At 38.3% G+C, this 24123-nt stretch overlaps 1 protein-coding gene and 1 long non-coding RNA gene across 2 annotated transcripts in view; one reads left to right on the plus strand and one right to left on the minus strand.

The window, feature by feature from the left end:
- PDZRN4 (PDZ domain containing ring finger 4) overlaps positions 1–24123 on the minus strand; it is a 244176-nt gene that overhangs the window by 139142 nt on the left and 80911 nt on the right. The gene's annotated exons all lie outside the window — the stretch shown is intronic.
- LOC120324054 lies at positions 20430–22061 on the plus strand. Its single transcript, XR_005565057.1, has 3 exons — positions 20430–20578; positions 21620–21661; positions 21839–22061. It is a non-coding gene; the product is annotated as an uncharacterized LOC120324054 (long non-coding RNA).

A 24123-nucleotide genomic window follows, 5' to 3' on the forward strand; every position in this document is an offset into this window, starting at 1 on the left:
CTCTGGTGAGCCTTTATTTATATTCCGTAACTTTGAATCATGAAAGTTGCTGATAGGCCATGCACGTTATTACCAGGTGCCCCATGGAAACTGCTTGTGTCCCCAGGGCCAAGTCCTCAATAGCACACGTCTTTTCCAGTACTCATGCAGTCTATTCACACACGGCATGATTCATGTTATTGCTTTCTGCCTTTGAAGCTCTGAAACAGCAGACACTGCCTTGTCTTTAACACAGCATCCTCCAGCAGCCACTGACCCCCGTTCTGAGCTGGTACCTGCCCTGGCTGCCTCTCAGTATGATGGCTGGTATGTCCAAACGTAGCCAGAGACATCAGCAAGATTTTTTTTGTTGTATGCTCCAAAGGAAACAGGACCAGGTCCCTGAGAAATACCTTCATCCTGCTGAGAGTTGCTGTCATGCATTCCTAGGCTAAAAAGATTGGCTGCTGTTTTCTCTGATGTCCACATTCTCCCCCAGCTTCCCTGCAGTAACTGTGTAGAGCTGAAGCGTCTCTCTTCTTCCTCATTACCCATTTGCATTGACTTGATTAAAACATGACTTCTTTTTTTCATGCAAAGAACTACAGCTTATGGGCTTGTACTACGGCTGTATGTTTTCATCTCTAGGAAATGGTAACAGCCCTCTGGAAGCAAGGCATTAAGACATCAACACAGCACTCCCATGGCTTAATACGCATTATTCTCTCCCCTTCCCCAGCTTCTTTAATTTCAGGCACTTTCTACTTCCTATTTGGGCTTCTGAGTGATACAAGTGTGCAATTAGCGAAAAAAGTCATTAACATCTGCAAGGCACTCTTCAGACATCAAAAAATCAAGCTATGCAAGTTTGCTTGCTGTTCTTGTAATCACAACATTAATTTCTTATTTTTGGGGAAAAATAAAATTCCTGTATTTTACTGATGATGGCAGAGCTAAAAATTAATTTAAGATGATAATGCTACATGAAAATAAAAACCTCCTCTGATTGAATTTCAAGGACTCTTCTGTTTAACTAGCTTCAAGAGTCCTTTTTTTGATCATAATAAAATTATTTGCCATATGGTTCAGATGCTTGTGATCCTCTCTCAATGAGAGGATTATGCATGAGATATAATGCCTACTGTAGCTCTAGCCAAGCACACAGCTGGCTCTGATAATGCCAACAAATGGCTTCATCTATCTCAATGTCACGTAGGAGCTGGTGCGATGTGAATCAGCTCGGAGTACAATTAAAATCTACATCATCTGTGAGAAAGGTGATGGAGGTTCTGACATCAGAGCTGTGCCAGATTCATCCTCTTTCCATTGTAACAGAAGAAACATGTTGCCCCTTTCACCCTGTCACACTAATGATGTGCTTTGCACATCCCTTCCTGTGCACATTAAAGGTAGTAAATCAGGGAGACTCCTATTTAAAGGCTTTGCCTTTATCTGACATTCAGTAACGAGGACAATTTCTAAATTTAAGTGTATTTCTTGTTTCCCCCTCTGTGATGAGATAATGCCACTTGAAGTCTACAAGTGAAATATGTGTAAAGGAGTTTATGATCCATATAGCTGCAAATTGCGACAGTATGTAAGAATTTCCTTGTTTAAGTTCCACAATATTTAGTCACACTAATAAAGCCAGGCTTGCAAATCCATTTCTTCCACCAAACCAAATTTTATTGTGGAAAATGGTCATAATTCACAACAAATAAGCTTGATATCAAGACGCTGATGAACCCCCTCTTTTAGGGTTTTAAAGCTAGTGGGAACCTGTGCAATTATTTTGTTTTATTGTTAGACTCATTAAAGGGAAAACCTACAAATATGTTTTATTAGCATTTTCAAGGACTTAACATAAATATAAGACATAATTACTTATGTCTGGCTCTCAAATTTTATTACAAGCCAGGGTTCTATTAAAATATTTTAAGCCTTTGGATATCAGAAATGTAATAGCTTGTCTGGCGGAACAGGCAAGACACTAGCTGATGTTTTTTCTGTCAATTTAGCTGCATCAGCTTGTGAGGCACATTGCAAATGGTATTGCTAATCAATGCAATGTAGGCACTGGAAAACGAAGATACGCAGTTTTACACTCACTCATGATCTTTCCTGAGATGTAATCAAAGTCTACTTAAAAATCTTTAATCACACAGTATACATGTAGACCATTTTCAACTATATTCTGGTCAAGACTTAAGACAAAGTGCCGGTGCATGCCCCTGAATTACAATGAAAAACGTATTTTTAAATGCCCATGTTTTTTACTAAATAAGACAAAATACATCATCTTTGGCTTTCCACTGCGTTACTCCAGCTTAATGTCATTTGTCATAATGGTGTTACACTATGATAAAACTGATATGCAAGTATTAAAGCATTATTTTATGCACCAACACCAAAAATCTAAATCCAGAAATGTAATGCTGATTCTCTCTCCATATGAAAACTAGTACCTTGTTGCTTCTGTTAAGCAGTCAATGATAATATGAGGTTTTGCCTACCTGCCAGTCTGCAAATCTGCAACAACACTGCTCTATTAAGTTGATTTAGACAAAATGACACAAGAGTTTACATGGTACAAGCTTTGGAGAAACATCCAGGTGACATAAAAATCTTCTGTTTAATAGCAGCAAAAATTACAAAACTTTAAAATTAAAAAAAAATAAATCAACTCAGAGCTTCTAAGGAATAACTAAGAAAACAGATGTCTCTAAACTGAGCAATGCAACCTTTACAGTTGATGTAAAATCTCATTGCTCTTTGGCGGGGGCGGAGGAGGGTGGAAAAGAAAAATTTTACTACACCTGCTAGGTTGCCCAAATCTAAACTTACTGAGCTACAGATAAATAAAACAAAAGACAGGGTGGCAAAGCTTCATACCTCATTGAATAAATACTTATTATCTCAGACCTTACTCTTGGTTTTGGGTTTTTTTCCCCAGATAATAACAGCTGGTAACTGCATAACAGTGCACTCATTTATAATTCAGGTATGGGCTCTTCACAGCTGTACCAAAGAAACTTTGCCTTTGAAGATAAGACACCTGCAATTATATCCAAGTTCAGCTTCCCTCCTTTACTTAAGTAGATAAACACACAGTAGCCTATGCTCAAGTTTGAAAATAATTCCAAGAGCTCATAAAAGCAGCCAGTCTAAATGACAAATTGTCTTTTTTCCATGCATCTTTCAATAGCTCTGAAATAAATAAGTCAGGTAAAAAACTTAAAGCAGGAATTCAAAGTATCAGTAAAGGTGGTAGATATCGTTCAAAATGGAAAAAAAAAACCTCCCATGAGGTGAAAATGCCTTGGAAACTATTCACACACTTCCTCTACAGTCCTGAAAATTGTATTACAGCTACCCCATCTCAGCTTGAGAGAGCGATCTACCCACTTTTATACACACTTCTGCAGAGCTCCCACGAATTCAGGAATTTAAGAGAATCTAACACGCAATCTTGAAAAATATTTATTCAAGTAATGTATGTGAGGAGACAGACTCTCTTAAAATAATGGAAATAAGAGTTTTAGAAAACTAAATCTGAGAGTTTTCTAATAGTAACAGAAAATCTGTTGACTAAATGTGGCATTCTAAAGAAGACACCAAAGTTACAATGCAAATAGAAGTACAAAAAAGACACAGAAAGAAATATCACCATGCTGCCATATTAAAAATTTGAAGGTCAAAAACCCATTGATTCAATGACAACTAGATTATAAAATTGCTAAAATATTAATTTGAAATAATATTGCACAATTTCTAGATCAAAACATCAAAAATTTCCTCATATATGGCAAAGTGGAAATTCTTGATGGTATGTGACTTGGCCTAAGCCTTCGATATATTTTTAGTATGTTATACAAAAAAGCAACCCATGGCACAATAATACTTTGAAGAAAATTAAGACAAAGCTAATCTCAGCATTAGCTACAGGAAGAGAAAGAAAGAAATAAAAAGAGATTAGATTGACTACAGGAATAAATGTTATGGCAATCCTATCCTTTAGGACTTGTGTGTGCTTTTACTTTGCCCATGTGCACAATAAAGCTGAATTCTGCAAGCTACTGCATATACTGCCAGACCTCTGAACTCTCCCTATTCCAAATAACCAGGCTCAGAAAAAGCCATATCAAAGAAGTTTGCTTCCATCCAGGAGAAGAAAGACAAAAACACCCCAGTTAAACCCTCCCATCCCCAACACACACCCCTACAAGAGAATAAAACCTAGCTTTAATTCTTGAATTATTTGGTGAAAATAGCAGAAATTAGATTGACAACATATAAAGACACACAGACAAAACAATATTATATATAAAATAGTAAAACCCCGTTCTTTAGAAAACAGATAACAATTGCTGACTCAATGAGGACCTTGTACAGCCATGTATTGGGCATGCATGGTAAAGTTTTTATTTCAGGGGGGCTACAGGGATGGCTTCTGTGAGGAGCTGTTAGAAGCTTCCCCCAAGTCCGACAGAGTCAGTGCCAGCCAGCTCCAAGACAGATTTGCCGCAAGCCAAGACCGGGACCACCAGCAACGGTGGTAGGGCCTCTGGGACAACAGACTTAAGATGGGGCGAAAAAAAACTTATGCATTTTGCAGCCAGAAAAAGGAGTACGACTATGTTACAGAAACCATTCTGCAGACACCAGGGTCAGTGGAGGAGGAGAGGAGGTGCTCCAGGTGCCAGAGCAGAGATTCCCCTGCAGGCTTTGCTGCAGACCATGGTGAGGCAGCTGTGCTGCTGCAGGCCATGGAGATCCACAGTGGAGCAGATATATCCGCAGTCCTTGGAGGACCTCACGCCAGAGCAGGGGAATGTCTGTAGGATGCTGTGACCCCACAGAAAGTCTGCACTGGAGCAGGCTCCTGGAAGGACCTGTGGCTCTGTTGGAGAGAGGAGCCTATGCTGGAGCAGGTTTGCTGGCAGGACTTGTGACCCCGTGGGGGACCCATGATGGAGCAGCCTGTTCCTAAAGGATTGCACTCCATGGTAGGGACCCACACTGGAGCAGTTTGGAGAATGACTTCAGCCCATGGGATGGATTCACGGGCTGAAGTTTGTGAAAGACTGATTCCTGTGGGAAGGACCCCATGCTGAAGCAGGGGAAGGGTGTGAGGAATCTGTCCCCTGAGGAGGAAGGAGCATCAGAGACAACGTGTGATGAACTGACCACAGCCCCCATTCCCCATCCCCTGGTACCATTGGTGGAGAGGAGGGAGAGAGGCTGGGAGTGAAGCTGAGACTGGAAGAAGGGAGGGGTGGGGGAGAAGCGTTTTAAGATTTAGTTTTTATTTCTCATTGTCCTATTCTGATTTGATTGGTAATAAATTAAACTAATTTCCCCAAGTCAAGTCTATTTTGTCCATGATGGTAATGGGTGAGAAATTTCTTCTTGTCCTTATCCTTATCCTGACCCACAAGCCTTTTGTTCTGTTTTTCTCTTTCCTGTCCAGCTGAGGAGGCAAACAATAGAGTGGCTTTAGTGGGCACCTGGTGTCCAGCCAGGGTCAACCCTGACTACAAGCCAAAATTCCGAATGTGGTAAAGGGTCTTCAAGTCATGATAAACTAGACTATTCATGAAGCACTGAGACTTCAGAGAAGAAAAAAGGAAGATCACAAAAAGCTATTTAACATGTGATGTTCTATTTTTCTCATACTTGGCAAATCTCCCTGCCTGTGATGTTCTCTGAACTTACTCTTCTAAGTAATTAAGAAGCAACAAACTGTATGGAAAACACTTCTTATCTTAGCACACCAAGCAGTTTAATTCAGTTTCTGGTTAACTCACTTTGAAACATCCAAAATATTTTGCTGCAAGGTTTTACTAGTGCTTGCCACTGTTGATATAATCCACTTCTGCATGCTGCTAAGGTCCTCAGCACCAGCTGAGCACCTAGATACAAATAGAAGCAAGAGGTACCACAAAAGCAAACTTTTATTGACTAAGTAAACTGTATTATTTTAAGATTTTTTTTGGTGTTTAAGATCAGAATATAATTCTCTTTAGTATGCAAAATATTTCTTCACAGATTATTTAGATCAAAATATCTACAGGTCTGGGTCCTTAAAAGGTGCAAGAGGTTGGAATAGAAGAATGGGTATGTGTTTAGGTTATTGATCATCTCCAAAACATGCTTCCTGTTTTAAAGATCATATTAGAATCTCAAAGAGAATGAGAAATAAGAAAGAAGATGGGAAAAAAGGAAGTTTACTGTTGAGCTAGCTCCAGTGCACCTTTGAGCTTTGGTATTTTCTATTCACCTTCTTCTATATCCATTTTTCATTTTCCTAGAACCAGCTGTCTATTCATAAAGCCAAAACTATATTGCTTAATATAGTATCAATATTCCTAGTATAGTCCTGACAGATTAGAAAAGGTTGTTGAAAAGCAAATGCATATATGCAAATGTTTTTTAATATTAAATGGAAACATCCCAAAATCTCAAATGATCCATGTGAAATTTTAATTATAACTTAACAGCTGTTTCAGCTAATTGAAGGATATCAGAAAGGTGATTTCCTTCTCATTGTAATTAAAGAGTTAAGCCTAATTTACTGTTGTCAGAACAAGACTAAATACCAATCTAGTCTGCCTAATTATATAAAAAGGTAAACAGAACTCCAAGACAGACATCAGAATACTCCCTCCTACCTCAAAAAAACCGAACACACAAACGCACGTACCGATCCCCCCCATTCCCATCCCTATCAAAAAAAAAAAGTAAACCAGACAAGTTTCACAGTGAGCCCTTCTGCCCTATCTTTTCTGGCACGAGGATGTGCAGTGACCTTTAAAGCAAATGAGCAGCTCACTCTAATTCTGCTTTGCCACCCTTTATTAATTTTCCCTGGAAGCTGTTTCCATTCCCTTGACTTCACAGCCTTATTGTTTAATATTGTGGGTATGCATAAAGGTAAACATATGTTTTGCATTCACTAATGTGGTATTATCTAGTTGTCATCAGCAAAAGAAAAATGCAATACAGATATAATGCTGAAATACTTGTTTTTCTATGACAATGCAACAGTTTTTTCTTCCTCTGACTTTGAAGGAAAAAAAAGTGAAAAAAATGGTTTTGATCTCTATCTGAAATACACATTATAATATGCAGCATACTTTTAAAATTGTACATTAAATACAATGGTCTTGGTAACAAATGCAGTCGCTCCAAATGTACCTGAACAAAAGTCAGAAGCTATAAAAGTTCAAAGGTTTGTTTTTCAAGCAATTAACTGATTAACTGACAACCTGCACAGATCATGAGAACTTTTCCACTCCACTGTTTTCCACCTCCCTTACAACACAGATGCCATTATTGAAGAGAAACACAGAAGATTTACCAGACACATAAAACTTGGCTACAAGTGTCAATAATATTCAGTGTGAAGTTGATTGCTGAAGTATGAATTATGTCAACATTTATACACACACACACATATATAAAGTTATGAAAGTACATTATCTCCAATGTGTTGGTGTTTCGTATATAAAACACCAAAGAATTCCAAAGTGGAATTTTGCTCCTATCCGGGTATAGGAGCAAAAGTGGTGAGATGAGTGAAACAATGCAACCTGGGAGCAGCATTTCCCTGAAGAAAAGTGCATCTATATATTTAACCCACATTTGCACACACCTGAGACTCTGCATGGCTTATGGGCAATCAGCATCAGACCCTAGCAAAAAGGAGAATAACAAGCAGCCCCACTATGCTGGATGTCAACAATAGATCAGGATCACAGAATGGTTTGGGTTGGAAGGGACCTTAAAGGTCACATAGTTCCAATCCCCCCGACAAGGGCAGGGACACCTTCCACTAGATCAAATGATCAAATTGTTCAAAGCTTCATTCAACCTGGTCTTGAACACTTACAGGGAATTTTCACAGGTGTTTGATCCACCGTGTGGATGTCTAACAAAAGCCAGTGCTGGTGGGAATGAAGAGAGGCCAAACAATCTTAGATTTGAGCAGAACCTAAGCCAACAATAAGGCTGAATATGTGCGTATGTGAATTTGTGCATATGAATGTGTGCTGAATACGATCTGTAGCCAGACAGTTACTGTTCTCTGTTTAATTTATTAAGACTATTTTAAATAAACACAAACAAAATACAGAGAGACAATCATATACTGCAAATACGAGAGACAAGTTTGCAGTGAGCACCCTTCCTGCATTTTGCTGCACAAGAATCTTTACATCGACTCCAGTCGCACTCTAAACACTAACCACTCTGCTTTTATGCTCAATTAATGTGACTTAATCCAGCCATAAGCAGAATATTTCAGACGACTAGATTGTGCTGAGATTCCCCTGCCTCCTTGTGCTTCTGCTGACCTTGACAAATCTCTTGGTTCTCTTCCATATAACATAATTTCCCACATCTTTCTAAATGGCCAAAAAGAGACAATGTACAGCAAAAACTTAATGAGGAGTTATAAAAGTGTGCTTGAAAACCATCTCTGACTAATTAATTTCAAAGAAGACAATAAAAGAATAGCAATTTTATTCTCTACAGAATATTACAAAGATAAATCGTATGCATTCTATTTTGGCTGCTGGGCCCTTTGTACAAAGCAGGGCTTAACTCCCATGTCAGTGGGAACAGCTAAAGATAATACTCCACCTTCATTCCACTACTTTCTCACTCATTCATTTGTGCTTAACCCTCTGCCCAGATGTTGTGGAAAATCTTCATGCAGATTTATCTCAGGAACATTTGCAGAAATATTTACCTTTACAGGTATCATCCCATTGGTTAACTTTCCCAGATAAGAAGCTACTAGAATCAAATTATTTTACCACTCATCTTTCTCTGTCCTGTCAAAAGTACATTTAACGCAATCTACGTGATAAATGTGGTCTCATGAGAAATGGGAGGGAAAATTAATTTGGGGGGTCTGACAATGAAAAGATCATTTGTCATTACTGAGCTGAGCTGTGCCAGCAAACGACCGCATTGTTAGACCCCAGTGGCTGCTACCCATTTTCTTCCCCTTCCTTTAGCAAACTCCTCCTTCCTAAAGCTCCAGTTCACTCTGAATGAAGGTTATTAGCAATACTAACCAGCCAGAGTGGGGAGCCTGGATGCAGTGGGGGTGGGATGTGAATTTGTAAGAACTAATTTGTCTAATGTTCAGTAACAAAGGCAAAGCGTCTGTGCTGTGAATTAATACAGCATCAATCACTGACTAACTGCTTCAGTACAGGTAATGAGAATATTCCCAGGCCAACCCCATGGTCTGCACAGACAGCTGGGGAGATAATACTCCAAACTGAATTTTTATTTTAATGCAACTCCCATCTTCAAAGCAAGGAAGAACCTACAGAGACTATTTTTGGTATGTATGTATGTGTGTGTATATATATTTGTTATATATATATATAATATTACATAAATAATATATATATTTATATATATATATGTGTGTGTGTATGTATATACACACCCACGTCACCTGCATAACACCCTTTTAGAAAAATCTTAGAATTAAAGTATTTATTTTGAAAAATAATGCCTGGTAGTTAGAAATACATTCAATTGATTGTAAGGTTCCTGGCTGAATGGCCCTTTTCTTTTCATTTTCTCTGAGTTGTTTTACCATCTCTCCAGTACATGCTTTTAACCATGTAGTGAGGTCATCTTATTAGAATGTTAGTTTGTATAAAAACAAAGAATACGTGAATAATATCCAAAAGAGGGTTGGTTTTTTTTCTCCCCTTCATTTGCTGCTCACATTAAGAGGAAACACAGAAACATGTATTTTAATACCTTCACATTAAATGCAGTCACACTTGAAAAACATATCCACTCACATTTCTTTAACAAGGACATTTACTGTTTGCATAGTAACAGTCTCCCATTGTTTTCAGAACAAAGAGCAAATACATTTTTTGATATTAAAAAAAATAAAAATCATTGCCCATCAAAAATGCATCTAGTCGAGAATCACCTGGAACAATTAGTGGGTGCACTGGGCAACTCACTGCACTGCTACCTTTGGAAAAAATGAATTCTCTATATAAAAGATTTATCAGGGAGAGTTTAGGACTGACAGAGAAACCCAAAGAAAACAACAAAAAATCCCCAAAGAATTAAAGAGAAGTAGAAGACAGACCTTTATTGCAGGTAAACATGAATGTGCTCACTGAACTCTGCATACGAATTGCGTGCTAGAGCACAACACACCTAGACTACTTGATCTTCAGCCCTCTCAACTTCAGAAGACCGCAGTGAAGTAATGAAGATATTTTATCCCTTCCCAAATCAGACATGCTAAAGAATGAGAAGTGTTGCAGGTCATTACCAACTCTTGTCACTCTTCTACCACTGTCTATTTATGTTATTACTCTGCTAAATATTTTGCTGCCTTCAGCAATGTATGATTGCCTTAGAGACATCTAAAATGTCTCCTAGATCAAACCATAGGCTTTCGAGGGTGAAGGGTATGCTGCAATACAGTCTAAATGCCTAATCTACAGACTTCACCCATCTTGTACTGCATACACTGTTAGGCACAGCTCTGAAATAACACAAAAAAAATCCAAACAACCCACTGCAAAGTAAAAACCTGTGAATTCAAGGCAAGTTTAGGACTATACTATCCTCTTTGTCGGACAAGCCCATCACTGTCACAACCCTGTCTCTAAGCCACTGTGACATTGGGGAAACAACAGTGGGGAGTGAACTGTGGCCTATTGTATTAAGTTTGTGTGGCCAGGTTTTGGTAGTGGGGGGGCTACAGGAGTGGCTTCTGTGAGAAGCTGCCAGAAACTTCCCCCATGTCCAGTAGAGCCAATGCCAGCTGGCTCCAGGATGGACCCGCTGCTGGTCAAGGCTGAGCCAATCAGGAATGACAGTAACGCCTCTGTGATAACATATTTAAGAAGGGAAAAGAAGTTATTGCACAGATGAAATTGCAGCCAGAGAAGAGCAGAGTGAGAGAACACGTGAACAACAATGCAGATACCAAGGTCAGTGGAGAAGGAGGGGGAGAAGGTGCCCCAGGCACCAGAGCTGAGGCCCCTGCAGCCCATGGTGCAGACCATGGTGGAGCAGCTGTGCCCCTGCAGTCCATGGAGGATAACCAGGGTGCAGAGATTCACCTGCAGCCCATGGAGGAGCCCATGCTGGAGCAGGTGGATGCCCAAAGGAGGCTGTGACCCCATGGGAGGCCCATGATGGAGCAGGGACCTCCTGATCTGTGAAGAGAGTAGCCCACGCTGGAGCAGGTTTTCCTCAGAGGACTTGTGGCCCTGTGGGGGACTCACACTGGAGCAGCCTGTTCCTGAAGGACTCCTCACGGAAAAGTGACCCACAGTGCAGCAGTTTATGAAGAACTGTTGCCCATGGGATGGACTCACGTTGGAGAAGTTCATGGAGGACTGCCTCCCATGGGAGGGACCCCACACCACATGGGAGTAGGGGAAGGATTCCTCTCCCAGACCAGTGGCAGAAACAACCTGTGATGAACTGACTGTAACCCATATTCCCCATTTCCCTGAGCTGCCGGAGTGGGAGGAGGTGGAACTTGGGAAAGACAGAGAGGTGGAAGAAGGTTTTTTTTAAGATTTATTTTACTTCTCATTCTCCTGCTCTGATTCTGTTAGTAATAAAAGTAATCAATATCCCCACTTCGAGTCTGTTTTGCCTGTGATGGTGATAGGTAAGTGATTTCTCCTGGTCCTTATCTCAACTCATGGACCCTATGTAGTAGAGTTGAATTTTCTCTCCTCTGTCCAGTTGCAGCAGGGAGTGATAGAGAGGCTTTGATGGGTACCTGGTGTCCAACCAGGGTCAACCCACTACACCTATTGTTTCTGAATCACGACAGTTTTGAGAAAATATTATGATGTGATATTTTGGAAAAAATTATGCTAGAATATGGCACTGGGAGATACTTAAACGTAGCTTCAAACAGAAAACAGAATTCCATCTGCCTTTGAGAAAGCAACAGAGGAGGTTAGGGGGAGCCATGGCTGCCCAAAGTAGCATACAAAGAAAATTCCTTTGTTTTTTTAGTGAAGAAAGGATGAGCTACAGCCATCCTCCCCCAACAGGCTTCAGCGTAACCCCTGGGAAAGGCTGAAGTTTGTTTTCCTGGGAGCTAGAGACACTAGAAATAATTGCAACTGCACTTTCATTTAAACCCATGTGCATATATCAGAAGAAATTATATGTGTGTATAGGAATGGTCACACAGCGTTCTGACCAAGCAGGACACTACCATAGTGGTTAAATTAAACAATGGTTAAATTGAACCCAGAGAAGAATAAAATTAATTTGTATTATTTAGCTGTGGAGCAATAACTTACTTGATCAGATCAATTGAGAACTATTTCACATGTACCTGAAATGTCCCTTTATCACTTGCATGTCCCATAAAAAACATTTTTGATAACTTTTATATATATAAAGTATTAAGTCTTTAATTAAATCATGTACATACACACTATTTTTATTGCTAGAAAAAGTAGATCCTATAGCTCCAATCTGAATTGACAGAGAACATAAGCCTTTTTTACTCAAGATGTACAATAAGCAGTCCATAGCACCAGTCCAGGATGAGTTCTATGAAGGAACTGTGATTCAAATACAGAATTCTTTCCATTGCTGTGATGGCAGAAGGAAGTAATATATTGCAACTAAATAGAGACCACAGTGTATTCCCCTTTTTTTCTAGTAGCTGGTGGGTTGAGGCAGGTGCAGGGAATAAAGGCAGCATATGACAACAGCCCCTCTTCTTCTGCCCAGCTGGAAGGAGAGCTACACACAGCCTCTCTCAGCCCAGACTTCAATTCCCAGGACAAGCAAAAGGGCTAGGAAGATTCTGTCTCCTTGGTCTTACAAAATGGTGTCCCTGGAGCTCTTTTGCAATTTAGTTCCTGATACAAAAAAAAAACCAAAACAAAAAAAAACAAAAAAAAAAACAACAAAAAAAAAAAAAAAAAAAAAAACAAACAAACAAAAAAAAAAAACCAAACAAAAAAAAAACCAACCAAACAAACAAAAAAAAACAAACCAATGACTCAGAGGGGAAGCTCTGCATCACATACTGAAGGACTTCCTCTCCTTACATATCTTACTTTGTTTCAATCCTTTTATAATAAAAAAATTCAAAAGGAATATGATTTATTATTTATTTAAAGGTATAAACAAGAAGAAGAGCCTGTTATTCACTTTAAGTGTATCCTTCATCAGTTAAGTGACAACAATTCAAAAAATTATGATGGTGAATGGCAGCTATTATTGTCAATATAGCTTTCCCTGTCAGTATACCTTAAAGTATGTGATACTGTTGACACCACCTTCAGAATATGTCTACAGGCCTACTCATAAAAAAAACCCCATGAAAAATCATAAAAAATTAAGCACTGTTGACAGTGACTACATAGAATACATACATATAGTTTGTTAATTTATTCCATGTTTCATACATATGAAGGGAATAAAATTGGGAATAATTATTTCTCAATAAAAAATAATCACTTAAAGTGCACACAGATTGTGGATTTGTACACTACTTGCATGTGGGAAAACTATAGATAAGATTACATTGTCATAATTTTTATGAGGAAACCGTATTTAACAGCCTTAATCAAAAGTGGGTATGTCAACATTTCCAATGACAATTGATGTGAAAATGAAAGTCACGCATTCAGGCAATCTAAATCATCAATGATTTCTCTTCTGCTGTTGTTGGATTTTTTGTTTTGTTTGGAGAGATTGGGTGGTTTTGGGGTCAGTTGAGTGTGTGGAATTAAATCCAACTCCTAATCTGGTAAGTTATCTATGGTGTGCAAGGCAGACACCATCCATTATGTAGCATCAGTGAGTGACAGTATGAATAGCAGTCTTTGCCAGTTAAAGCTGCGATAAGACCTCGATTGTGAGAGAAGTTCCTGCTCCAGAACGATTTCTATTGTTCCAGCCATCAGTTTTGGCAGCAAGACTGATTCAAAGATAAGACAGCAATGATGTTGGCGTTCTACACAGAAAAGTATCAGCAAATAATCAATTCATCTGCATTTAGAAAGATATCTCTCAAGATAATTTTTATTTTAATAAGATCCAGTGTCATGTTTTTAAAATTAATAACTTAACTATAAAGAATTTTTTTAAAGTCAGGATCTGTTCCAGTGCAGAATTATTCTGCATTCACTATTTGCATGCTCATGACTGATTATTTCTATGAGTAACTCCCTGGTAACAGCCCTCATCTCAGCCTTACCTCATCTGTAACTTCACTGCTGCTCGTGGGCACATTTGCTTAACTTCAAGTAGCACTCTGCTGTTAACCCAGTTTTCTGCCAGTCTGAGCACTAAGCGTGCGTATTTCTCCCCAGCAGGGATGCAGGAAGCGTTGTGCGGGAGCGCAGGACGCCAGCGGTGACCGCGACTCGCACGCAGGGCTGCGGGACGCGCGGTGCCCTCGCCGATCGGGGCCGAGCGCGGCCGTCCAGCACCGCGGACAGCGCCCGGCGCCCCGCGGGCCCGGGGACATCGCCACCAGCCCTCAGGTGTCCTGCGGCACACGGTATAACCTCAGTTATCTTCAGAGCGCCCTCAGTAACAACAACAAAAGGATCGGCTTGCTGAACTCTTTTGGAAACAGTTGCCGAAATAGCAGCTTAAATGACCCAAGGCACTTAATTTCCCTAAGTTTTCAATGAGCTTTCCATAAACTCTCTCCATCACAGTCTTTTAAGGAAAATAAGTAACTGTGGGGCAAAGGACAGAGTCATGGAATTGATTCAAAAATTGTTCAGTGATAGGAAAGGTGCTAGGTGATAGGGCAAGTGCTGCTCCTCAAAATGAAGAAAATGTAAGAGTGAATGCTCCTGGGTCTGCTACTGAGATGAGGACTATTTATTAATGACTTGGAAATGAAACTGCACAAGTTAGGAACTCTGGTATTGTGAGCTTCTTGGGGCTTTTTTACTGGAAGTACTGGGAAGTTTTACAATCTTCAAGTAGCTGAAGAACCTCAATGATACTACAAGTGGTAAAATGAAAATCCATTACGAAAAATAAAATAAATATGAAGAAACAGATCTCAATGTACACTACAGGACTATTAGATAGTTTTTTAAAACAGAAAAATGAAGGCAAAGAGTCTCTCTGCCCTGCACAGAGACTTAGGGCAGGGTAGATTGGGCAACCCCAGATGTACATAGAGACTGGGGAATGAGATGCTGGAAAGCAATGCCACGGAAAGAGACCTGGGGGTCCTGGTCGACAGCAAGTTGAATATGAGTCAGCAGCGCCCTGGCTGCCAGGAGGTCCAACCATGTCCTGGGGGACATCAGGCAAAGCATCACCAGCCGGTCAAGGGAAGGGATTGTCCCTCTGCTCGGCACTGGTGCGGCCTCACCTCAAGCACTGTGCAGTTTTGGGCACCACAATGTAAGAACAATATGAAGCTATCAGAGTGTGTCCAAAGACGGGCCATGAGGATGGTGATGGGTCTACAGTGGAAGCCATATGAGGAGCTAACTGAGGTCACCTGGCTTGTTCAGTGTGAAGAGGAGACTGAGGGGAGATCCCATTGCAGTTTACAAATGCCTCACAAAGGCAAGAGGAGGGGTAGACACTGTTCTCTTCTCTGTGGGGACCAGCGACAGGACCCACGGGAATGGCATGTCTCAGGAGAGGTTTAGGTTGGATATTAGGAAAAGGTTCTTTACCCAGAGAGTGGCTGGGCACTGAAACATGATCCCCAGGGGAGTGGTCACAGCACCAAGCCTGAGTTCAAAGCATTTGGACAATGTTTTCAGGCACATGGTCCGATTCCTGAGGCTGTCCTGTGCAGGGCAATGAACCTTGTGGTCCCTTCCAACTCAGGATATTCTATGTTTCTATGACAACTAGGCAAGTCTTTTTTTATATATGCAATTATACCATTTGCCTCTGTATATATGAAACTACATTTAATTTTTTTCTAGTAAATATCTAAGAGAAATCATCTGTCCCAATGATTGACTAAATTTAGATTAAACAGACACAAGGTGATGAAAATTAAAAATAAAGTCCATAAACAGTCTATATAATTCCCATAGTGTATCACATCCTGATTACTCAGACGCAAAAGATCTGTTGAAAAGACCATCAATTTCAGCTCTTCAAAATTTATGATTACTCTACCGTCATTTACCTAGAAATAAAATTCTTCAGAAGACAAACTAGGTATTCTTTTTCTTTTACTAAATTTCTTCACACTAGGAGGAAAAATGAGGGATATAAAATTTAAAAATATAGGCCACAGATCATACACCAGGTACATTTTAATATTCATTAGTATGTTCAGGAAAAAAAACAACTGACTGATTTTAAGGCTGAACCAATAAATAGAAGGGAATAAAAAATTAACAAAGTTCAGAACTTTATAGCACCCAAAATTATACACAAGTTAGAGGGAATTTCATACAATTATTCATAATTAGATAGGATATATTAAAAACTGACCAGGTTCCTCTCTTTCTCTATTGCATAAAATAAAAGGAGTTTAAGTGAAAGAACAGTAAATGCAGAAACAATATAGGGAAACATTTCTTTTACATAGTCAATGGAACTGGCTGTCACCAGGTCATCAAGATAAAAAACACAGCTATGTTTTTAAAAAGAACTGAATAATTTTATGACTGCTAATAACATTTGTAGCTATGCAAGGTAAGACAATAAGGGTAATCAAATCTCATGCTTCAGGGTGTAAGACAGTGATCTGCAAGGTTTAGAAAGAAATGTGCAGTGTCAAACAAATGGGTAAGATGCATTAGCCATTTGGGAAGAGATTTACCTTCTTTTAAAATATCAAGAAATAGCCACTGCCAGAGGCATGGCACCAAACTACAGAGACTTGGTGTCTGATCTGCTGTGACAGATCCTTCATTATTATGAGTTTGGCTTTGATAGACAATAGATTCTCCTGAGTTTTATGGAGCTGAATTCAAATTAAAAGCACATACTCTATGAAAGCATAGCTTGGAGGAAGGATCTGAAGGACAGAACTGTTAGCCAGTAATTAAGAGTTCTGTACTGTGCTTTCTGGCAGCAATTATTTTAACATAATTCTTAACAGAGGAAATTAAAGAGGAAATGCCAATTAGCAATAGCTTATTGCACAACAAAAAAACGACAGCCGATATAATTTACTGCCATAAACTACACTGAGAATTGACTGCTAAAAACAAGATTGGACGGTTAATTAAAAACGGGGTAGAGGGAGAAGAATCTACATGCACTTAACAGGCACAGGTCTGATGAAACTTCAGTTCCTACACAGACAGCTCAATTCAGTATTATGTTAAACTATCCAGTCTATGCCTATTATTTGGAGCACCCTTCAAATTAGAGTGAAATGATGAGGTTTTGCATACGTTTTTTCAGATTAGATGTTCATACTTGCCAACCAGTCAGTTATTCAACGACAGAAAAATCTGTAGGCACACTGTTATTCCCACACTTCACATCAACATGAAGGAGGACAAAGGAGAGGCAAGAAGGAGCCTTGATCTCAGCCAAAGAAAGCACAAGCAATCTGGATCCATATACAGAAGACAATTTTCTCTTCTAAGGTTTTCTAGCAATGCTACGAATTACTTCCCTGAGTTACTGACCTTGCTTTTCCAGTCTAGCCTAAGTCCTATTTTGTCCCTCATCCACTTGTTGCATCAAAATGGAATACGGATGCCACAGAAAAGATGCAGATACTGCTGTGCAAAGCAAATGTACAGTCAGGAAGGCCTTGCTGTGCAAGAAGAGCCTCCAAAAAAGTCAGTGTGCTTTTTTAAGCTTATAAAAGTGAAATTAGAACTGCAAGTTTAGCATAGATCTGCTAGTTGACTCTGCTGCTTAGTTCTGACAAGTAAGAAGTAACCTCTGTGTATTTTTACCTTACAGGAAATGATGGCTGCAGAAGGAGGAGAATGATCTTTAGGCTGGAGATTTAGAGAGTCTGCACTGCAATCTATACCATTAAGTTGATAAACCAAACTGTCACGGGAACCTGGTATGCAATGGCATTGATGCACTCAAAAAGCTAAGACAGATGAAAAGAGAAATGTGAGGTTTTCAGTCATAAGAGCTGCACTGTTTTGCAATCAAGATGTTCAGCTGTGTGGAAACACAGTTTGGCAGTGTTATCACCTAAAATATTGCAGTTCCCCATAAGATGAAAGGAAGGAAGAAAAAGAAAAATAATGCTCCTGCTTTCCCCCTAGAGCGTGGAACAAAATTGAAATGAGAGGGGTTTTTTGTTTGTTTGTTTGTGGTTTTTTGTTTGTTTGTTTGTTTTTAATTTTTTGGTAACATGATAGTTAGGGACCATCTGCAGACAGATTTCTCCATGAACTCTTGAATATATGTCTCATTCAATTCAAGTATACATACATTCTCTTGCCTTCTCAGTTTCTAGTTTTAAGCCTTATTTGAGGATGGAAACATGAAATCTAATTCTTTAGGTCCCTGTATTGAATCTGAGAATTAATTATCTCTTGCCTCAATAAATTAGAAGCAATCTTTGCTTTTAAAAGGAGAACATAATTCAAATGTGCTTTGTCTGTCTACCTCAGAGTGAGCTCATGCTTCCTGAAGCTGCAGGTCACATGCAGCACTGCAGAAGATGGTATATATTTATTGATGAACCACCTGATTGATCTGTTTTAAATTTTAGATGAGGTTTAGCCTTCCTCTGGAGAAAAAATGGTGCTTTTTTCTTTTTTTCCTTTAGACACATTGTCAGTGGATCTTCAGCATAGTAAACTGCCATAAACAGAAGTGAAAAATCATCAAACCTGAACTTGGAACTAAATAATGCTTATAAAGTATCTTATGGACCTGATTTGATTATTACAAATCAAATAATTACTTACTTGACCTCAGCTTCTCAGATGATGTACTAATCCCTTTCTCATAAATTACTATGTACCCAGTAGGTGAAATAACATATTACTTAAAAAATAAAAGCAGAGCTAAAGGATTTTTTAGATTTTTCATTTTTAAAATAGCACTGAAATCTTTATTTTATTTCTAAGTAATTATTGGGGTTAAGGTCTGTTAATATGTATAATAAGTAAGTGAAAGGCCTAGGAGGTCCTTCCAAATCTAAGGTTATCAGACATTTTTTTCTTATTAGACTCTCTCTCCAGATACTCAGAATTTTGTCAAACTGTTCTTTTCATCAAAAATTTCCAAAAGGGTTGTCTGACTCAGTTTCTATTCAAAACCTACTGTTTTTACTGAGAAAATGCATTTTTGGAATGTAACATAATCACCATAAGCAGTGTTCAGATTCAGCTATTAGACTTGCTACACAACCTCTGATAACACATATATATAGTTTTTAATTATTTTGCTACTGTTCAGTGACAAGCATGTAAGGTTTTATAAAAATAGGTATTAGACAACTACAGACTTAAAAGAAACATCAAGATGTTAGTTACTGCACAGAGAGTTAGATATCATATTTCTGTAAGAATTCACAACACAGACACCTGTACACTGGTATGAACATCACAGATTGTTAAGAACACAGATACAGACCTTCTCTTTCTGTTTTAAGTTGAAGGTTTGTTCCTAGTAAGCTCTAAATTTTACTGAAATAGAGACTACCTCGTTAACAACTTACCAGAGCAGCAAACTTTTTCCTAAAAAAGAGATGGAGCTCTAAGCTAGGATTATTCAAATTATTTTATTTATGACAGTTCTAATTTAGGTTTTCTTGTATGCCTGTCTAGAAAAATGTTCTTAACTTTAAGTCAGTAAACCATAACCTGTGAAATCCAGTGCTTCAGAAGACAAAGAAATCAGGTTTTTTTCTGGCAGTTTGGTTTGAGTGCTGAAAGGATGCATCTGACTAAGCAACTAAAATAGCACTGCGCTACTCAGAGATCTTTCTGACCAGAGTTATTGCAATTCAAAAATAAGCTTCTCAAAAGCATTCTTAAAGATTTATGTGCTATATTTATGGAAATTCTTCTTTGGAGATTTGGCTAAAATAATATATTACTCTTAGGCACCAAATCCTTTATTCCCCTGAATATGCCCATTCCTCTTGGACTGTAAGAAGCATTAGAAGACACTGTATATTAAAAAGCCTGGGTTTACCTCTAAAAACCTATTGTGCGCTTCCTTATAAAAACAAGTTGCTCCTATTTCAGCCTTCTGCTTTTAGATACAAAGCTATGCCCGTTATACCTACAAAATTATATCTGAACTACTTTAGCTATAAGTAAAGGCTGACAAAGGTCTTTATTTTCTCAAGTGTCCACTGTCCATTTTCTAATTACGTCATAGTATTTGCTTCATAGTAGCATAGGAGGTGAAAGCATAAAGGTGATCTGTTGAACAGTTTCCATTTCATTAAACTTGACCGCCAAGCTGCTTTTTGCCTATAGCAAATGACTTTCTGCTTTTCTCTCTGCACAAAGAAACTTCGCTCGTCCCCTTCTTTCACTCTGACAGTGGACTTTTCAAGACATGAAGACCCCAAGAATTAGGAATCTCTAGCTGGGGAAGGCTTCAGTAGGCATTGTGTACTGGTTCACTTTGTCCAGACCTAGCAGAGCAGCCAGCTTGGAAACAGGTATAGAAATGAGAAATTTTGTGACCTCCCCATTGAAAACAAAATATTAGACTTGAAATCATGCAGTTCAGCTCAGTTACTCTAACAAACATAACACGTATGTTTATATATATTTTCCTTACAGTTAGTTCTTAGAATTGAACCTTAAAAGATACTTGCTCTCATTTAAACTCCAAAAGGAAAACAGCGTATGTTAATCTTACTTGGCAAATTTCCACATTTTGTCTTTTTTTTTTTTTAATACCAAATTAAATGCAGATACTGTCACTGCCATATCTAGGATGAAGTATTTCTTTATCCTAACCAAAAAGCTGTTGTCAAGAGTTAGCAGAATGCTAAACCACCAAATCTTGCATGTCTGCTTCCAAAATAGAAATGTAGACAGTGTTGAGTTTCACAGATTTAAGGGACCGAAGTTCTGTTCAAGCTGTATGTCTATCCTTGTATATATTATGACATCATAATGGCTACATCAGCTGTAATAAAAAATGAATTCCCTTGACATATATTACCCGTAAGTGCAGCGTAGTAAATAAATGATTCATGCAAGTTCAATTACAAGGGCATGATGTCTATAAATGCTAAGTACCTGCAAGACAGCAATAGTAAAGGAAATGAACCCATGCAGTGTTAAAAATGCCTTTCAGCGAAGATTTCTGACCACACCTTTCATCTCTTTTTATGTGCTTTTTTACATGTGTTTTACTAAACACATTCATGGTAACAATCTGCTAAAAGGTTACATACAGAGTAGTGTTTTTATCCTTACTATGGATAAATCTAAAAATAGAACTAGGTTGCTCTTTTACTGCAGAGGCAGTAAAGAAATCTTTTTAGGAACTGGAACTCCCAATGAATTTAAGATTCCACCTCCACTTCCTGTGAATTAAATTACTAAGCCTTTAAAATAAAAAATCACTACCCATGATAAATTACATACAGACAGTCTAAAAATAGTATGTTTTATGTTGATATATTTTGTTTCTTAAGTACATATAAGATGACGTGACAAACACAGTTTCTTATATTTTACAACTATAGGAAACGTAATGGCTCAGAGACTTCGAAAATGTGTCTAAGTGGGTAGGTGGTCATACTCAACTCTAAATCATGTACAGTTGATAATCCTTGGCAAATGCATTCCTAAGTCTTTATACACACTACAAGACAACCATTCATTGTAGCAATTTTTGGACATTATTCACAAAAAAACCTAATTTCTGAATGGATCTGGAATAGCAATGTCATTGTTTTATGCAGGTTTGCAGTTGCCCATTCACCCACAAATGAAATAAGGACTGTCGTGGAGCAACCTCATCATCTTCCTAAATTTATTCCCCACCTCTAGTAGGAGACAGCACTGGATGTGTTAAAGAGATCTTCCAAGAGAACAGAGTATCACTGTTAAGTCATTACCACATCGGTCTTATCCCAATATATGCTAAAAAGTGAAGTAAAGAACATAGCACATAGTTTAAACATACCTTTCACAAGTGTATATTGTCATAATTAGTAGCAACCTTGGATATTTTGGACAGTGATTAAATAACAAATTAAGTATGAAATTTTGATAAACTATCAGTTTTCACAATTTCCTAAGAAACAGGTTCCAGAGTTAAAAAAATTCCTAGGCCTACGTTCTCCAACTCATTCATTATTCTTTTAATCTGTCTGGGTTTTAATTCATAAATGCAAAATCCCTCAAAACACTCGCCTAGTACTAGCAATGCAGCCATAGACTTTTGAGCCATGGATGAAGGCAAATTTGTATTTTTTAGGGTTCCACTTTACAATAAACAGCATATTTCAATGTCTTCTATATTATTGTGTATATTAGTTGCAACACTAATTAGAAAAATCAACAAGGAATTGTGAAATTTCCTGTCTTCCAAACAGGGCACTGAAACCCTGCCCCCCAGGGCCCTCTATGTTTTATTGCAAGAGTCTTGCAAGTCTACTTTTTTGCAACAGAGTCTTGAAATGTCTTTCACCCAACCCAAAGGGCAGACGCCTGCATGGCAGATCAAAACTTCATAATGCAAGAAATGAGAAATGCAAATGGCAGTTTCCTTATTTTGCTGTTATGGCCATGTAAGTAGAAAAATTAATTTGTCTAGCACAGGAATCTCTCACTGTGATAAAAGAAATGTGTGAGAACAAGGACAGACAGGCTTCAATATGATATTCTACGTGGAAATAATATACATATTTACATTCAAAATATTTGAGTACACAAGAATGGGGATTGACTTTCTGAGGCCATTTTTACCATAAGCAATAACAAGGAAAAAAGTCTCTTCTAGGTTTGAGGTTTATTTGATATTAAAGTAGTACAAGAGAGTTGCTGAATATAAACAGAAAGTTTTAGTATATTTTGTTCACTTTTTTAACATATGGCTGTAAACTATTAGAACTTGCAGTATCTGCTACAAAAAAAAATTTAGAACAACAAATCCTTAAGTCATTATAAGTGGATGCTACTAAACCTCTTGTCTGAACAAGACACTTGAGTATGCAATTCCCCTATACTGTACTGAAAATTTAATGGGAAAGATTTTTCATAAAATATCAACGCATCATTATTTATAATGAATTTAAAAGTGACATCATCCCCTTAAAGCCCGCTTTTCACACAACCACCTGGTTCTAACCAAAGATGCAAATAAAATATAGAGGAGGCAAATGATCTGAACTCCTCCTTATTTTACAAGCACTTTGTTTAGAACAGCCAAATGATCTGAACTGTAGGGCAGTGAACTGTTTTTATACAAGAAACATGCATCAGGATGTCTGCCAAATTTTATGTAGCAGTAATACCAATATTATCTGATATACATATTTCCCCTTAACTCTTAAATGGATTTCAGGTTGATCCTTATATTCATCTTCCTTGAAAATTCTACCATATTGCAGCATTTATCTTTATAAATTCCAGCAGCGATTTTTAATTTCCCATTATTTCCTTTCTTTTTAAAGCAATAAACACTACTGTAGAGCTGTATTAAAAATAGATATACACTATTAACTTAGACCATATGTGTAAAGATCTACCACTACCAATTCTGCACACTGATGTTTTGTCAGTTTTTTTAAATAATGTAGTAAATTTATATAGGCTTTACTTTTACTTTAGTACTGTGATTAATTTAGTGCTTGCCTAAGAATATGAGGTACCCAAATATCCTTGCAGGGTACTTGGAGGAATCACATTACTGGTTTTTATTAAATCAGTGTTCTCCACACAAGTTCCAGATATGCCATCAGATCCACAGACAGAGTTAATAAATGCAGAGATACAGATGTCATCCACTCCAAAAAGCACCATTACTACACACACTCATGTTCTTCACAAGTCTGTGCTTGCACAATGGAAAGCAGCTCAAGACTCAGAAGAACCTTGGATTCCCCAGGCACATCTTTAAACAAAACAGGTACACGATGCCACACTGTACCCTCAACTTCACAGTGTGCTGCAGTTGTATCTCCTGGCACTTTTATCTCTCAAGGATATGGTATCAGGGCTACAAGAAGGTTATGTGTAGTCA

This window comes from Pipra filicauda, unplaced genomic scaffold (genome assembly GCF_003945595.2).
Source record: "Pipra filicauda isolate LSUMZ 115617 unplaced genomic scaffold, ASM394559v2 scaffold40_size4127951_pilon, whole genome shotgun sequence".
In the NCBI taxonomy this organism is placed as follows: domain Eukaryota; kingdom Metazoa; phylum Chordata; class Aves; order Passeriformes; family Pipridae; genus Pipra; species Pipra filicauda.